This window comes from Haemaphysalis longicornis, unplaced genomic scaffold, assembly GCF_048455015.1.
Source record: "Haemaphysalis longicornis isolate Haplotype H1 unplaced genomic scaffold, Haemaphysalis longicornis Haplotype H1 scaffold_16, whole genome shotgun sequence".
Taxonomy (NCBI): domain Eukaryota; kingdom Metazoa; phylum Arthropoda; class Arachnida; order Ixodida; family Ixodidae; genus Haemaphysalis; species Haemaphysalis longicornis.
The window spans coordinates 17,497,684-17,516,936 of NW_027526266.1; the positions used below are offsets into that span (position 1 = coordinate 17,497,684).

At 45.5% G+C, this 19,253-nt stretch overlaps 1 pseudogene; it reads right to left on the reverse strand.

Annotated features, from left to right (window-relative positions):
• Positions 1-3,168: 3,168 nt before the first annotated feature.
• Positions 3,169-14,950, reverse strand: LOC144166042 (uncharacterized; annotated as a pseudogene).
• Positions 14,951-19,253: the final 4,303 nt, after the last annotated feature.

A 19,253-nucleotide genomic window follows, 5' to 3' on the forward strand; every position in this document is an offset into this window, starting at 1 on the left:
GTCGTGGTTTTTTGGACTTTGAGCTGTCCATGAAATGTTTTTTTTTTCGCTCGGAGGAAGGAAATGGGCCGCGTCAATATGAAGGTTGTCGGCTACCCCAAACCACCGAGGTGTCCTATAACCTCATTTGACTGTAGATATCAAGCACCCCTCCACCTAACGACGGCGATGGTTGAACGCGTAGCTTTCTCGTGGGGGATTCTTCGGATATCGTCTGAGTTTGCACGTTGACTCGCAGGTGGTTCGGACTTTGGCTCGTTGAGCGTTCACTTTGACTCGCACGAGGTTTGGCCTTTTGATCGCAACGGCTTTGGCTGTGACCCTTCGCCATTTGATTTCGCAAGACGAAAACTACGCGTTCAACCTTCGCCGTCGTTAGACGGAGGGGTCCGGGGGGGAGGGCGGAGGCATAATTGTTCTGTGTAGTTTTGCCCACCCATGCAACCCTCTCTAACAACGAATTGCTTCGGCCCTGCCCGAATGGCGCGATCGGACATAAGCGAGCTCCATAACGCCAGAGACCCAGGTTCTATTCCGACCAAGGGAATACGTTTTACGCTATAGAGTTATTAAGCTCACTTTTCGATTTCCCCGTGGCTGCTAGCCGTCCGCTATCATACGTGCTCATCAAGCGTGCTCGGAAATACGTCATCGCTACCCTCCGGAAGCTACAACAGAGACAGCAAGATGCGAGGGATCGCCTGAATATGCAATTCAAGATGAATCAGGCCGCTTCCCCCTTCTGCACTCTTTGTGACGTGCGCGACTACTTAAACCGCGTATTAGGTATGTGTGTGTACGCGGTATAGAGCAGCTGGAACGTCCCTTTTATTGTCCTTGTGTCTTCTGCTTTCTAAAGGACTAACTCTAAGTGACGTGCTAGGCCCTTGGTCGAACTCTAAACGAGCATCTCGAGCGACAAAAGCTCTTTTGTCTTTCCTGTGAAGCACAGGACTTGATCAGACTCTTTAAACAGGACTCTATTAATGAGTGCATCATCTTCATCAGTCATTATCATCATCTCTTCATCGATTTCATTTTTTCATGCATCTGGTGTAGAAGCTAGGCGCCTTGGCCAGGCTAACCTCACCAGTAGCATTGAAGACTATTCTCTCTCTCTCTCTTTGAACTGTGAAAGGAGGACAATGCTACTACAGCGGAGAATAAAGAAAAAGACACGCATTTTGATCTGGTGCCGCACCGCACCTGCACAGTGAGATTCGTTTTACGCACTGTCTGTGTTACACCGACTCCGGGATTCACGAATGGGAGAGGAAAAATTGGAGTTGATTACTCAGGCAATCTTCGTGACTGCATGACCGTCCTACATAACGGAACGAAGAAGCGGAAGTTGAAGCCATCCTCTTGGAAATCTGTGTAGCGGAAGTGTCAAATAGAAGGGTAAACACCGTTACAGACTCTTAAAGGGTGTTTAACTATTAGCTGCAGGAAGAATACGTAAACGGTTCGCTAAGATACTCCCATCTATAATGAAGAAAGCTAACAACGTTAGCTGGACTTTGTCTTCATCATTATCTTCGACGCAAGGGCTTGAAATAGAGCAAGGAAGAGACAATAGGGCACGCAAATTCACATGTCGTGCCCTTGCGTCCCCGACTACCGCGCTCACCTCCCCTAAAAAAGGTTTAATAACAACTTCTTTACATTTTACGCCTAGGAACACGATTCTTCTACGTGCCATATGTTGGTCTCAATGCGAAGAACCTCAAACTCAGTGGAGGATAAACAAACACAAGTACCTACAAATCTATGCGGCGAAGTTGTTCAGTGGAAACGCCAGACATTACCTAAAACTATGATAAATTCGGGAAATAATTACCTTCTTTCATCCAACCAAGCAATGTGCAAAGGTATGGTAAGAGAACAATTCAGCTCAAGTATTACATATTCAACTTCTATCGACACATAGGAGGCAGCTTTGATGGGAGGCAGCTAGTTACCTCAAGATTAGCGCGAACTAATTGTGGGGGCAATGGAGTGATCTACTACATTTTAGGTCCTAGACTTCAAGATCCAACGTTGAGCTCTCTAGCATCTGTTCACCCTGTCCTCCCAAACGCCAACTATTTCTTCCTAATAAAAAAACGTTTCTCTTTCTCTCTCTCTCCACAAAAAAACTTGATTTGTGATGGGGTTTAACGCGTGGAAACTACACAGGTAATGAGGCGCGCCGTAGTGGAGGGCTCCGGGTTAATTTTGACCACCTGAGGATCTTTAACGTACGCCGAAATCTCGCACACACGGGTGTTTTTGCTCTTCGCCTCCATCAGAAAAGCAGCCGCTGTGACCGGAAATCGAACACGCGTCCTTAAGCCACCGCGGCGGGTCTTTCTGCAAAAAAGTAAAAACGTTCTGTCAGCATATACGTTAGAGAATTAACCCTTCGAAACACTGCGACTGCCTCCTTCTCGCACAAACTGACCAGCACCCCTCCGCCGCAACTTTCACCCTCGCATTTACAGTTACAGAAGCACAGAGGAGCGGGCCTCTGTCTCTCGCGGGCCATGAGGCATTTAAACACCCTTGCTGCTAGTCTTTCTCTTTCCGCTGACCTTCATCGCTAGTGAAGTGCAGATCGTAAATGCAGCAACTCCGTTCCAAAACGCTCCTGGGAGTTTAGATAACGCTATCGCGTCGTACGTCTTGAGACCTAAACGTAGATGTCATGTGCAAGTTTTTTCCTTTCACTTCGCCCCAGTCATCATTACTTTCAGAGGAAGGTGGCTTTTCTGAAGTGAGTTTTTGACGCGATATACGGCATCAGCAAGGCATAGAAAGCTACGCTTAATACAAGGATTTTATTCAAAAGGTTCTCAAAGAAAGGGTTTTGTGAATGCTTTCAAAAAACAACACTTCGTTCCAGAAAAGCGAGCGGCTACATAAGCACGTCGCCACGCCAACTACAGCGCCATTCCGTTTATTTGAAGCACGCTGGAGGCATGATCTTAATTGTGCCGGCGCATGCGAATATTTGTTTTGTTAATCAGTGGTTATTAGCATTACCGTCATCTTCATCAGCCTGTATACGCCCCCTGCAGGGCAAAACCCTCTCCCATAGATCTCGCAGTCGTAGGAGGTTATGGCCGTTACTACGCCAGGGCCTCCCGTTCGGTTGAGGGAGTGCGTCACCGGCAATGGTCACCAGGATCAGGCCGCACCCCCGGCCTCCTCCTGCAATTCCATCAACCCACGGATTCTTTTTCAAAGGGTAGGAATTGCTCGGCACCGGGTATCGAACCACGGTCCTTTCGCACTCGAGGTGGGTGCTCTACCTGACGCCCCCGCTGCACCTTGTATTATTAGCATAGTAAACAATAAAGATTACGGCGGGCCTGCTCACAAAGTTAGCCCCACCTGTGCTCGGACGGTGGCCATTACAAAACAATGTTGACCCGGAGTGCACCTTCAAAAACTATTTGACCACACGGCGTTGGTTTCGAAGACCCCTTGGTGCCACCTACCAGTGACAACAATAAAACTGCGCAAAAGGACGGGACGGAAGAAGAGGACAACAAACCAGGCGCAGACTCACAACTAAATTTATTCAGAAACAGCCTACGCACCTATATACCCTTCCGTGCACATGCGCACAGTCGCATGCGTTTAATCACAAGGACGCTTTTAAAAATTCATACTCACTACAATACAAAGATAGTGAGGCTTCGCTAACGCAGTTATCACCACTTTTTCGTATATGAAAGGCCTCTATTAGTTCCCTTGCCACCTTTTCCTTGCTCCGGCCCAGCACTGTGGTTTTTTCCAGTTGCGGCTTGCAGGACTTGTTTTCACAGTTCTTGCAGTGGTGCGGAAGGTGCGAGCCAGTTCCATTCTTTATTGACAACTGGTGCCCTCTTAGCCGGTCGTTTAAACATCGGCCAGTTTGGCCAATGTAAACCTTCCCACATGCATACAAGCGGAATCATGTATACAACCCCAGTTGCGCAACCCACATACGGTGTGGTATGTCCCTTCAGGCAGTCTTTTTTGTTGTCCGGTCCTCTCAGGATCTTGGGGCACAAACTAGCCAACTTCCGGGGCGCAGAGAAGACTACCGGCACTCTGTGCCTGTTGGCTACATTTTTGAGGTTGTGTGCCACCCTGTGAACATAGGGTACAACCACCGGGTTCTTGCGCTTAGGGGTGTCCGTCGTGTATGCGGCCCTGCCCTTCACCTTCTGTAGCAACGACTCGGCTACCGCTGTCAAAACGACCACAGGAAAACCAGTCGTCTGCAGCCTGGCAACCTGAGCGACGAAGCTCTCTTGCACCCTGTGATGGCATGACTTCGTCAGAGCACCTTGTAGACAAGAACACGCAATGGCCCTTTTAACCGTCTTGGAGTGCGCGGAACCATACGGAAGCAGGCCTTTCCGCACTCTTGGCTGGTACAACCAACAAACGTGGTCTGATAAAAGCGTCATGTTAATATCTAAAAACTGCAGGCAGTCATTGTGAGGCAGCTCATGGGTGAAAGATAGACCTTTCCCCAATCGTTTAAACTCGCGTAAAATCTTGTTAGTAGCGTCCAGGTTAGTTAATACCGGTGATGATGCCTTTACAAAAACCAGGAAATCATCGACATATCTAAAAACTTTAAGTACTATTTCTTCATCAAGGTCACGCTCTAGATTTCGATCAATACTGGCCAAGAAAATTTCACAGAGAACAGGCGCCACGCATGATCCTATACACACACCCCTTCGCTGCACGAACAACTCGTCCTTAAAAGATACAAATGTAGACTGCAGATAAAATTCAAGCAAAGTCATAAAATTGTCTACAGTCAAGCCCCAGGCATTCTGGAAAGAAACAGCGTTACCCTCATCAATGCATTCTCTTACAGCAAGGAACAATTCTTTGTGCGGTATAGAATAAAACAGATCGGTCACATCCACCGAAAACGCAGAGCCGACAGGCGGGCCTTCTTTCAAAAACGAGACAACCTCCAGTGAATTTCTGGTCGCGAAAGGATCCTGCAACTTAAGTGCACTGAGCTGTCTCTGCAGAAACCGGCTCACGTGGCACTGCCACGTGCCTCTCTCGCTAACAATGGACCTAAAAGGAAATTCATCCTTATGGGTCTTACCAGTGAAAAAAATATTAAGGCTACCGCTTTTACATCCATTAATCGAATTTGCAAGCTTATCAAGAGACAGTTCCTTGCATAAGGCCACAGCACTTGCTTTTACCTTCGAGGGCACCGCCTTCCTAGGTGAGAAGTTCTTTTTCACAGCTTGAAGGGCCTTTTCACAGTACGCTCCAGAAGGAAGGACAACGAACCCTCCGTCCTTGTCAGCTTGCAGCAACACAAGGTCGTTGTTCTGGAAGTACTTCACGACGCCTTGAGTAGACCCCGCAGGCGCTGTAGACTCCTTGCTCACTGCCCTCCTCAAACTGTCCACACCCTCCAGCAGGCACCGTTCGCGACCTTCATCCTCGACCTTGTCCGCAATGCGCCTGTTCAGTGTCAACAACTCATGTGCTGGAATCTTCGGTTCAAGGCTAAACTTGGGGCCTTTTTGAAGCACATTGGCGACGTCATCAGGAAGCCAGGCGCCTCCTGGCCTTTCATATACGAAAAAATGGTGATAACTGCGTTAGCGAAGCGTCACTATCTTTGTATTGTAGTGAGTATGAATTTTTAAAAGCGTCCTTGTGATTAAACGCATGCGACTGTGCCCATGTGCACGGAAGGGTATATAGGTGCGTAGGCTGTTTCTGAATAAATTTAGTTGTGAGTCTGCGCCTGGTTTGTTGTCCTCTTCTTCCGTCCCGTCCTTTTGCGCAGTTTTATTGTTATCATGGAACACCAACTAGCCCAACAACGTGCTCTACCAGTGACGTCTCTCATAGGATGCTGGTTTATACTTGCGTCTGCTAGAACACATTTCCTGTGCTTATGCCACTGCTTTTTCTTATGTTGCCGTGGTGTGCTCTCCTCCTCATGGTTTTGGTGCATATTAGAGGTTCACTGACCTAATAATCCAGGCAAGCAAACAACGACTCGCTTGTTTTCGGTGGCACGTCCGGTCAAGCAAACAACTCGCGAGCACCTGGCGGCACCATCATTCTAGGTAATCATTACCATCGTGACCCACAGCTTGTACAGTCAGCTGACGCCAATGAAGACGATGCAACTGATGTAGAGAAAGGTACCCCTCTAAGTGCTGAGCACTTTAGGTGCTCGCCTTGTCGTCGTAGCTCGTTCTGTAACGCTTGGTGCCAAGTGACTGCCGGAATCAGTTGGCGCAGCGAGATAACGGACCCAAGTAGAGCCCGACGGCGTCTCGTAACAGCATCACACAGTTTCTTCGAAAACAAAGCGGCCATTGTAGTCATAACCATTCGAAACTCCTGAACCGCTGGCGCTTGTCATGCATCTCCCCGTTGTTTAGCGCAAAGAAAACTGCAGGTACATTTGAGTAAAAACAAATACAAGGCCATCTCCACTAATGCGAAACCTACCGGGGGAGGGGCGAAGCATGTAGGGTATAAGTGCATTCTTGGCTCCTTGGCGTTTTTGCCAATGGAGATGAAACCGTGTTGGGGTAGAGGCATGCAGCTTTGTTGTAAAAGTCTCGGGTCTTTGAAGGACGAGGTGTTCTAGCGCGAGGCGTTCGAAAACGAGTGTGCCAGTGTTTAGTACGCGTTACGAAGCGTCCCAGCGTGAGGCGTAAACGAGTGTACCCGTGTTTTAGTACCGTGACTACACCAGACGACGATTCCTATGACTATGACATGAGACGCCGACGGCCGGAGCCCATAAGGGGCTTCGCTCCGTATATAGGTAATGAACCGGCAGCCCCCGTGTTCATTTAGTTGGGAACGCTCGTTGGGTTGGTTTTTTCAGATAGCAAGCGGAAAAGGTGGGCTTGGTGGCACAGACCTGGGACACACGCTCATGCGGTTCTTTTTTGTAACGCAGATCGCTTTGTGGCCGGTAGCCTTCGTTACCGGAACAACCACGCATGCTCCGTCAGAAGACATCGGATCAGCATTCGCTGCTGCCCAGTCACCCTTACGTGGGAATTCATCGATGAAGCAAGATAGGCAACCACACGTGCATCTTCAATACCATCTTCCGGCGAGGATGACGTCAACGAACTACCACTGCACCAGGATAAAACTTGGAAGCAACCAGCCAGGCACTTTAGTGGGCTTGGTGGCACCGACCTGGGACACACGCTCATGCGGTTCTTTTTTGTAACGCAGGTTAGTGAGAAAAATTCAATATCCTCAATTCGAGACGATGATGTAACCATTACGGCGCTGCCGAGCCGACAGGTCTTCTTGCCACAATGGTTGATTGTTGCCATGTTATTAGGCTGTTATTACTAACATCTGGGGACGTAGAACAGAACCCAGGGCCAACTTCTGACTCAGAGTCGGAATCCACGTCAACCAACGCCATGTTGAAGAAAATCCTCAAAGAACAAACGAAAACAACCAAAATGCTTAAACAAATTACAGCTAATCTGAGACAAATTGAGGGTGTAGTATCCATAATCGAGGAAAAAATTACTGCCATGGAAAATGAAATCGGTCAGCTAAAGCAATATAAGAAAAAAGTAGCAGAGTACAAAAAAAACTATCTACCCTTAGCGAAAAGTAATATGCTTTAAATATGCCCCAATGCATTTCACATATATTCAAAATGCATTTCGTATTTTTGAATACACTTAAAATACATTAAAATATATATTTACGAAATTTTCACCCCACATTAAAAATACACTTTTAAAAGTATGCAAGAAATACAGTCATTACAAATGAATTCCAAATACATTTTAAACGCAATGTTATGATTGAATGCAAGCTGAGCACAATTAAAATGCATTTCAAGTACATTTTGGGAATACATAATTAACATGCTGGAAATGCACTATCAATGTAATAACAATATGCCCGTGAGAAGTTCGTTTTAAGTATACTTGAAATATACTTCAAGTACATGGTCAGTATTGCTAATGTAAAATAAAATGCATTTTAAATGAATTTCACCAGCATCAACTTATTGTACTACAAATACATTACCAATATATTAAAAGTGTTTTCGAAAAAGTGTGTCTTAAATATATTTTAAATGCACTAAAATGCATCATAAATAATTTCTGCTGGAGAGTGAACAAACTTCTTTTGAATCAAGCCTCGCAGCTTTGTGAAGGCCAATCAGCAGTCGTTATTTTCGGCACTAATTGCACTAACACTAACATTCACATCATGAATTCACATCATGGAAAGTTGTACCATTTATAATTCATATGCCTATTTCAGCTGTCGATGTAAATGTTTCGAGCCACATGCCTTTTCTCAAGTACCTCTGTAACTGCTTTTGTTGCCTCTCGTAAGTAAAACAAACCAGCATGAACAGTGCGGAACAGGATATAAGGGGGGGGGGGGGGGTATTTTACACAGGGGTCATAATTCTGAGAATTTAAATGGCTCAAGCATGGCAACACCAACGCAACATAAAGCAAGGCGCAAAGCACGGATTTCTGCAAACTTTGCAGAAACCCTACCACCAGAAATATACGACTCCTTGAAATGTGTACAGTACAGCATTTCGTTGAATGTCCAACAGCATACTATATGCTGTTAGTAGCCCAAATGTTTTTTGTCTTAGGCTCTTCTGCTTTCATGATCACTGAAAAGCAAATTCATGCAGAAATATTTTGGTTGAAATATTTTAGTTATTGAATCACCAAGCACACCAATTTTTTTTAAAGTTCAGTTTATTAGTCCTGCATAAGAATCCAAAATAGTAATCAGTTTACATTTATTAAACGTTTTTAAAAAGAATTCAGACACTTAGGGCTCCTTGCCTGTGGAAACGCAAGAGAATGACATTTGATTTCAAGCTATGGGACCCCTGATATCGCTTGGTAGGTCTGTTACGATCATGTCATCATTTGTTGCGTCTTCATTACCACGAAAATAAACGTCGTGCAGGTAGGCTTTGTGTAAGAGTTGCAGTGGTACCAGCTTGGGGTGATTTTAGCAGCAGCCAGGGTGTGCGGGGCGCTAAGACACAGAACGATGCCGGCCACCGTGAAGTAATTCCCGGCCCACATGGGGCCGGTGAGCACCGGAGAGAACCGCAATGAGGGAGCGGACCGGGCGGCGCGTGCGCTCACAAGTCGCGACGCGTGCCCGAGCCCCCGACATGCGGAAGACGAAGACCGCGACGAGGTGCTGCCGATCACCTCCTACCGGGAGGTGTTGGAGTGGTACCAGGAGGGCAGGCGAGTGTACCCGCCGCCCCACCAAAAACTCACGAGGCAGGAGGCGACGACGCTACGTCAACTACAGACCCGAGCAGTATGGACACCGGTGGTTGCAAAACACGTGTGCCCTGAGGTGTACGCGAGTGATGTGTGCGCGATGTGCGGCAAGGGCCGGGCGACCATGGCGCACATACTGTGGAACTGCAAAGTGAGCGAATGGACTACGGACGCGTTGCCACCGAGCCTGGAAAAGGCGGTGGCAAAGGTTGACTACGACGCCCAGCGCGAGTTCGTCCAGCAGACGTTGGTGGCCCTCGAGCGACAGAGGCCGAAAGCGCAGCCCTGCGAAGGGGCGGTGCGAGTAGGCAGCTGAAGCCGAGCGGCCCGCCAACGTGACGTTTAGGCCGCGTCACAACTTGCCGGAAATAAAGATGTTGTTTCTCTCTCTCTAGCAGCAGCGAGCAGCTACCTTTCCGATTGATGTACGGCACTTTTCTGTTTCCTTGCATATTCTTCTGAAGCGTACTTCTCCGGGCAACCACATGGGCTGCTGTCAGAGTAGACACTTCGAGGTTCGTTGCAGCACACAGCACTACATAATTGAGTCTAGCAATGCAATTGTGTCCTCACATTACCATCGCCGTTATCCTATTCGTGGGTTCATTTTATTCCGTTATTGTAACTGACGGCTTGACCATGTGTTCACTCGTTTGCCCTACAATTTGCAACTGTAGAATAAATGTGCTTTGCTGCTTCTATAATTACCATGTCCACCCTGTTGGCGTCCAGTGATGCGACTGATTAGTCTCCTTACCATACTTATGATCTTACCCCTTTGCAGTTTTTTTTCTTCCTTGCACTTGTAAGCCATACTGTGGCTGTAGCCAAAAATTTCTTCAAAAGGGCAAGGGGGGAAGGGGGGGGGGTATTTTGTAGAAAAGAATGTGAGCACTTACGGGCTACCTGGAAAAAAGTTTTGGTTGGGGGAGGGGGAGTTTAAACCATGCCCCTGCTTGGCTGCATCCCTAAGCCCTACAGATACTGTCGGCAAAATGTCGCTACTTCTGCACTTGCAGGCCCCAACGCATGCAACCTTTCGCCCGTTAAAACTAAGGATTGGGTATCACGCAAAGGATGAGAGTCGAAGTCATTTCATAGGACACGTGTTTGAATTGCAGACTTAAGTCCACCTATTTTCTTTATGTCAGCCATTTACATCCCCATATTTTGGTTAACACCACTACCGAACACCATAATTCCACATGATGGGCATGTAATACTTTAACATCAAACAACATGATACTGACCTCGTCCATTCAAAGCATAATGAGCAAATAGCAGGGATCACGGCATCCTTTGCCAATTTTATTAAAAGAAGCCAGGAAATAAGTGAAACTGAAATACAACCGACACAGGCAAAATGTCAGTCATTTTTGGCAATAACCAAAAGCATCACAAGTTATAAAAATTAGATGTTTATACAATACAATATTCCAACACATATGTTCACTGTTTTACTACGTTTTGACTACTCTGGTGCAGCACTACAACTGCTACACAATATACAAGGTGTCATAGACACAATTCCGACATCACACTGCGCAACAAAAACAAAAAAGGCAAACATAAATTGTTGTCCAGGGCAATGCTATTTCAAATATATACAGAAGGTTCTAGTTTGCGAATATTCATACAGAAACTAAAAAATCCATACACCAGACAGATAAGAAGTGTCAAAAAGGAACATAGGCATTAAACACTGCGTATATATCTTGACCTCACCATGTCTCTTTGAAAGATCTTGGTGTATGATTTTTCAAGAGACAGCAACGGGAGACATATCAGTGCATCAATGATAGGACAGCAGTAGTTGTAGCTGATCTAAAAAAAGTTATTTTAAAACTAGCACAATTAGAAACTCCAACATCCAGGCATGATGATGATGAAACTGTTTTCTCCTAATGCGCAATATGGATTGGAAGGATGAAAATAATTGTGAATATATGCAATGGGAAAGTTGACAATTTACAACCACAAAGGCAGAGCATGCACAATAGCTATGTTCATGTACCCAAGTTCAGGAGTGTAACTACATCTGCAAAGGAATAAATAAGATGTTGAAGAGACCAAATGGCTCAAGTGCAATATATCTAGAGCAAGAAAATTGTAGCATTGTGCTAGATGTAGACACATATGGCAAGATTATTATGACTGACCACAGGATCGAGGAGCAGAATAAGGCTTGGTTTAGATAAAGAGCAAAAGTGCCCCAGAAAAGAACTGAACCCCGTCTGAGACGTGATCACCAAGACTTACATTCGGAGTGATGCCACAAAACAGATTTTGGGGGTCGAAGAGAAAGAAAACATAAATGATGATCAATATGTTCACAGTGCTTTTTCACTGTTAATAGTCAACAGAGACTGCCAAACGGGCACCTTAACATGACAAACTGACAATAACAATTTTAGGCAGTGCAAGGTATTAGGAAACCTGAAATGAAAAAGAAAATGAAAACAGAAAACTTACTTTATCAAAAACAACTTAAACTTTTTGACACCACAACAGCAGTATTGCTTGAATCACACTGGCAAAGATAATTGAGAGATGGTACCTATCAACCCAGATCATAGGACATCTTACTCATAGGTACATGACTTAAGCCAAAGTGAAAAAATATGTAACAAAAAAGAAATAAATATGCCCATGCACTCTGTACATATGCTTATAAGGTGAAGAGAGGTGAGAAAATGTGCCCATGCACTTTCTACAAGTGGTTAACCAGCTGTACCAGGCAAGCAGCTAGTGTTTAACACACTTAAACTTAAACTTAACTTAACTAAACCTAAACACTTTTAAACTTAACACATAATGAGTTCAGGCGGAAGTAGCAGGGACTGTGCTGTTTGTAGTGATAGCAAAACAAAAGGAGGCAGGAGGGAAACTTTTTCTGCAAAAGCTGCAGTAAAACCCCTGGCCTGCACCCACCCAGGAGAATGCTTCGATCAGTTTCACACACTGCCCAAATATAGGTAAAGAAGTTGCAAGCACAGAATGCAAGGGAAAAATAAATCTCCTGAGTTTTTCTTGCGCAGTTTGTGTTTTTCTTTGTGGCGCCGGAAACTTGCAAAACAGTTTCAGACCGGAGCGGCGGGAAAGTGGGTAAAAGTTTTGGACCGGAAAGGGTTAGTCCCGCCACCTGCTGCAATGGCTCAGTGGCTAACGTGTTGTGCTGCTGAGCCCAAGAATGCGGGTTCAATTTCCAGCAGTGGTGGCCCCTTCCTGATGGAAGCGAAAAGCAAAGATGCCTGTGTGTTGATATTTCAGCGCTCGTTCACGATCCCCAGGTGGTCAAACTTAATCCGAAGCCCTCCACTATGCGTGCCTTGTAGCCCGGGTGTAACTTCGGCCCGTTAAACTCCCCAATTACAACTACCCAATCCTAATCCCGCTCAACTTGATTGGGCAGGGCAACAATTAGAAAACTTTCAGGAGTACACTCCATGGCAACACATTTTTTCTTCAAGGCACTGGGACTACATGCCACTATGACGGCTGTTCGCCTCCTTTCTCGCACAGCTAGAAAAGAAATTCCCAGTTGCAGGTCTCTGAATGGAACCGTGCGCACCAGCTCCAGCTTCTCTACTAGCACCAAGAGCTGTGGTGTGCTCCGAAAGGAAGCCAGAGCTTGTATAACTCCAACTGTGCCATCCTCGAGCTCAGCAACACAATTGACCCTCTTGGGCATGTTGTATGTTTCAGAGTGCCACAAAATGCCATTGCACTGGAATCTACTGTAGTATGTTATCTGTGTTGGTAGGAGCCCCAGGTGGTTCTCCAGAGCAACTTCAAGCCTAATATCTGGGCTAGAACAACTCTGACGCTGGTAACCAACTACGTCCCCAGGGAGCACAACACCAGTCCTGCCAATCGTTTGCCGGCCAACCATCCTCTCAAAGAAGGACCTTTCTTCTTCCTCCTTGATTTTGTCGGCCCAGAGACACAGGTGCTGCCACCAAACGAAAGTGCGAGCAATCTGCTCTCCAACGTGCTGCGTTCCCGAAAAATAGCCCAGCACAACTGCATTTCGTCCCTCAAAGGGAAAGCATGAGGTAGCCCACAACGGGCCCCAGGTTTCCACCGAGTCTGCCAGGTGGAGCAGCTGGTGTACATTATATGACACATTTCTGGCTGTGTACAGTACGCCCATTTGCACCACAAACTTCTCCAATAGGGCCCGTGCTTCTCGTATGTCCTGCTGGGTGATCTCTGCTTTCAGGAGCAGGTACACACCATAAGAGAAAAGAGTAAAATGTTTGAAGTACACGAGCGGCAAGACTGGCTTCAAAACAACATAGCCATAAAACAGCAACAGGGCCCGCATCTCCGACGCCTTCCAATACAACATGTCCTCAAACTTTCTTGGGGTGCGGGTAATTTCCGTTGGAGGAGTTATTGCCAGCAGCAAGCTATTAAGCTCTTCCGTACGTGTGCCAATATACCAGTCACACTTATGGTATTTACTCTTAAGCCACAGCTTGAGCAGTTGCCGCATCACTCCCAGGCAGGCACAATGCTGGTAGTCGGGGATAAACCCATCAACCACGTCAAAACGGGGAAGGGTCATGGCAAGGCAGGGACCAGTCACTCCTTTACAAGGTGCAGTAAGTGTGCCCTTAATGGCATCTGCTACATGTTTGCGAGCCGTTCGACGCTCTGGGGCAGTGTCCAAGAACTCGTACGACTTTCCCCCCCGATGGTAACACCAACTACAGCCCTGAAAAGCATTAAACTTTTTACAGTTTCGGACTGCAGAACGAGCTGCTGCATCCACTGAACATGCGGCAGCAAAAACTCTCACATTAACCTCCTTTCCATCTTTCATACAGGAGAAACCAGTGGAAAGCTGCTGAAGTTCTTCTGTGAAAGGCGTTAGGAGTGCAGTCATGTTTGGTTTGGAAAAACCAAACCACAGGGCAGGCATCAGCATGTTCTGCTTACGTGCAGCAGGTTCCAGTTGAGCTATCTGACACTGAACCGGCCAAATCTCAAATGTCGATTTTTCAAACACTCTTATCCCATCTGTGTTCCAAATGAGAGATATGTCGTCATCTGAAAAATCTGCACACAATCTCGCATGCTCAATGTCATCAAACACATCCTGGATTGTGTCTCCTCGAGCTCTTTGTGGAAGCCACTTCAGGTTTTTCTGAGCAAGAATCCTTTGTAACTGCTCTTTGAGAGGCATCACTAAAAAAAAACGAACAGAAGGCACGATCTACATCCCGATTGCAGTTTTCACAGAAAACCTGCTTCGTGCAAGTTTCTTGCCCCAGGTACCCCTTACAATACAAGCAGTAAAAATGCTTTTCGGGTTCTCGCACATCAGCACCCAAAGCCTTCTTCAGCAGGTACTTTGATCGTGGTGCTATGCCTGGGTCAATCGCATTCAGCATGTTGAGCAAGTCTGTGGTGCCCTCGTCGCTAATTCTGTGACGCATCACATAGGACATGAGCACAGCTGACACCTGCAGTGCTTTTTCGGGAAACGGAGCATTTTCTGCACCTTCATCAGAATCTTGGTCCTAAAAGAAGAATAAGGCAAGTCACATAAACTGCACACAAAAATTCTGCCCATGGCAAAAAACATCCAGCCAGCTCTTCATAATACTTACTTGGTCACCTCCCGTCTCTTCAGAAGCTCCGGTGTCCACACCAAGTGCTGCAGATGAGACCCTTAGGACTTCTTCCTAGTATGATAAAAGTAAAACCTGTTAGTTTAGTGACTCTCCACTCGTTTTAAAGAGGCCATGAAAATAAAGCACGTTTGTTTTATCTGAAAGATCTGGAGTTTCATGATGCCCTCAATGCTTGCCCGGCAACAAACAATGCTTTCTTCACTACGACATTAGGCTGAAATTTCTATTTTCCCGCTTAATTGTGTCTTTCGTGGCATTACCTATGACTTATTCAGAGAATGTGCTTTATGCAAACATTAGTATGTTGACTACGGCCACCGAGAATGGTAAAGCATCTAAATGGTTGCCTTGTTTCCTGTCTGCCTTCATAGATGGTGTGACAATACCACTTATGAACCGCTGTCCTTATGGTTGATAGTAATCACTCGTGAAAACTTGGGCATGATCGACAAACAGGGCCACGTAAGTGGTGACATCGCTTATGCCAGTTGGCCAGTGTCAGGTGAGACAAGCCAAATGCACCTGATGGTTGTGCAGCTCCAATTAGCATAGTGCACACCGTCTGCACTGATGTTTGTATGTTTACTGTTAATAATTTTCATTATTTACCTCACCATTCTTACTGCTATAAAAAAATTGGCACTAAATTTAAGCCCAAATAGCTTGTTCTGCAAGCTTATAATGCCTGTTTAAGTTACATTGGATTTTCCCGGCCTCAGACAATTGCAATGAGCTGCCCATAATACATCATAAGTGCAGTTTAAAAACGTAGCTAGGGTGTCGCATGTTTATTCTGTATTTTCCTCATTGTTAAGCTTATTATAGCAAAGTCTGTGTTAAAAGTGGGCCAGAGTTGTTTTAATGAGGCACTCTTTTGAACGACCAAAGATTCATTTTGTTTTCACAGCCCCTTTCAAAAATAAAATGAATAAATTTGCCTTCGATTACCTAGTATGAAAGTCTGCTTAAACAACCTGTATAGATCTGAAATTTTTGAAATATTTAAGTCAAGCATAGCTCCTATGATTTAAAAGACTTTTAAAATGCATGCCTTTTATATGACACTGTGGGCTGATGGTACTAACAGTCGTTCCTTTTTTTTTTTCTTGGCACTCTTTGGCCAAGTAGCCCTTGTGCTACGAAACAACACAAATCAGCAAATCACTGGCACTACTGGACCAAAAGTCAGGAACTTCCAACAGTTCAATGCACATTGAATTTTTTGTTTGAATACATAATAAAGCAGAGCATTAATAATTGATTGCCTAAGTTTTCCAACCACATGACTAGTGACATCACAGATCCAGTTGCCTGGTAGGCATGGCCATACAATTTCCAAGCTTTAGCGTGTAAATTTACCTTTGTTGTTTGCATTCCTTGACTCATTTGCTTTTAATTAGTTTTTTTTATCACACCAGGTGAAAAACAGCTTAGAAGGAAAAATACCTAATTAGGAATTGAAATCATTTGCAACCACAGGGACGGCAAACATGAAAAGGGAAAATTTTTGCAATTTACCAAGGGGAATAGTGTTAAATGCCTGAAAACAAGGTATAAATACTCTCAGTCAAGGTCAGTACTGAGGTTCCTTATTTGTATTACTCCCAGAACTTTAATTAGGAGACATGGAGGCATAGTGACTGAAAGCGCAGGAAAACCCAGGACAAAGGGAGGAACTACAGAGGACGAGCGCTTGTTTAATAATGCTTGTGCAGTAACGACTAGCAAGCATATTCAACTACCACTCAGTGCAGGGAAACAATTGAATCGCGGTTTAATTGTCTCCAACTTTGAAAAACTGGTTTCACACCAAGTGCACTAAAAAATATTATCCATAAAATTAGATAAATATGCAGAAACAAAAATGTTAGGAAGTCCAGAAGTGAATGAGGCCTTCAGCCTAAGTAATAAAAAGCAGATCGATGAATGTACCTATTCTGGGCGAGTTCTCAGCTTTGGTCCTTACTATGAGAAAGAAATAAGGTGCAGAACTAGTATAGGGTGGGTTGCATTTGGTAAATGTCTCTCTACTTTTTTTTACTACAAAGAATGGTGTACTCCAGTGCTAAATGACTCTGCTGAAGCTTGACATCTTGCTTAGCACCTCGAAAAAAAGCTTAGGTTAACTGCGTAAGCTATGAAAAGAAGGATGATAAGAGTAATGTTTTTGAGATAGGAAACAAACGCCATAGGTTAGAGAGCAAACTTCGGTAAGACATTCTAGTGCAAATAAGGAGCTAAAATTATTTTCAGGGCACTTTTTGTTTACGCCCTTTAAGGTGGAAGCTTTATTTGTTCCCCTTTAGCGCTATCGTGCTTGCGACTCTACCTTAATTTCTTTGTCTTTGGCACTAATTACTTTGATAGGCAGACTGGCGACACTGCACGTTAGATTACCCAAAATCCAAGTTCTTTTGGCTCATTTGCTTGTACTCATGTGCTGTCACGTTCACCTGTCACGTGGCACGCACTAGGCTAACTCTTAATCTCCCGCTGACAACGTGCGAAGGTAGCATAGTGCTATCCCACATGTCTCTTACTTTAGAGAGCAGTGTCCCATTTGAACTGAAGTGTATTTTAAAGCAAAGCTTCACTACTTTCGTCCAGTGGTATCGCGGAGTTAACCTTTTGACCGGAGACACGCCCCCGGCAACACACCCCTCGAAGCGCATCACGCGATTTGCCAGGCCCACTGTCGGCGCTGTGCACAAGGCCCTATTTTAAGTCGTTCTGCTCACATCTCAGCCACTGCTATCACGGCGGCGACGCAGCGGACAGCCGAAGAAACCCGCAGCCTCCAACACATGCTCCCCTGGGGCGTCTCGGAAGATGTGACTCATCTTGTGCCGTGTTCGCCGTGAAAGAGAAACGCCGCGTTCGCCGAGAATAAAAGTGAGGCCAGGCCTCCTTCTGTGAGCGTTCCACATGACCGAAAGTCTTTGGGCCGTGGTCGGCAATAGAGCTATATCAAACGCTAACCAAGCGAAATAAAGTCTCAACCAGACTAAGCCGCAACCATTTTTTGTTTACTCTTGGCAGTGATGCTTATTTTGTGCACCTAACAACAATGATTTTTCACAGGCTAAGCACCTTAAGAAAGAGCTGGGCCAATCCTTGAACCCTTGATATAGCGAACAGAAAGGACCCCTAGAGTGCCCTAACAAAATGAGGTGAAAAATTGGAGAAGGCTTTACAAAACCTCCAGGGAAACGCACGGATTCAAATCACAGAATAGGACCAGCTAGAGGTATGGCACACACCTTAATTCTGCAGTGGGCATCAATACTCTGATGATGTGATAATTACGACATGTAAAATATGGTTTTATTCCTATTTTTGATAAAGCAGGTTGCTGCAGTAAATGTGTTCATTCATTATGATCTTACTTTAGGCTCCTAGGTTATGTCCCAAAAATTGCATGTCAGTGTAAAATACATCGGCAAGCTTCATTTACAAAGCTTGCCGATTTATTTAGAACTGGCATAAAGCAATCGAATCAATTTGAAGCAACCACAGTTACAGTGCACATGGTTATACCTGCCTGTACAAAGCTGCCCATGTACAGGGGGGATGAAAAGAAATACGAACACCAGAGCGCACAGCCTCCGACACATGCCGGCTGCAGTCAGTAAACTGCGCGCATGCGCGGTTCTTTCAGGGCGTTTGAGAGTGTGGCCTACTCTTAGGGGAAATGCTTGATACAAAAGCGACGGCGCCCATTTATTTGGAGGTGTATTTTCTTGCTCTGTCGCCACTGAGCATACTGTTATCTACTACATTCGGGAGACAAGCGTGCAGCAGGCTGATTGCAACTAGTATGATGCCCTTCAAAGATCATCGTGCTCAGCGGCGACGCAGCGTGAAAAGGCGCCTCTCAAAGAAGTGCGCATGCGCACAGTTTACTGACTTTGCAGCCAGATGGTGCAGCATGCGTTGGAGGCTGTGCGCTCTGTTCGCATTTCTTTTAATACTCCCTGTACAGTAGACACTGCACTAACAGGTGATGCAAACATTGTAATGTAGACACTGAGTGTGGCCATGTTAATCAGGCGTACCAGATGTCAGACCCATTCAAGCAGTATGCAGCATGTCCTTATGGTGCTAAGACTGACTCAGTACCTGACTCGGTACCAGACAGTTTGTAAGCCTGTCCTTTACTGGCCACAGCAGCCTACAAAAATGTACTTTTGCACCAAAAGTTGCCCAGATTCACAACACCAGTGATAGCATGACACAATGAAGACTACACTAATAAAATAACAAATGGAGCAAGATGTTCCGAGGGCTTTAATAAGGCCGCTCTTATACT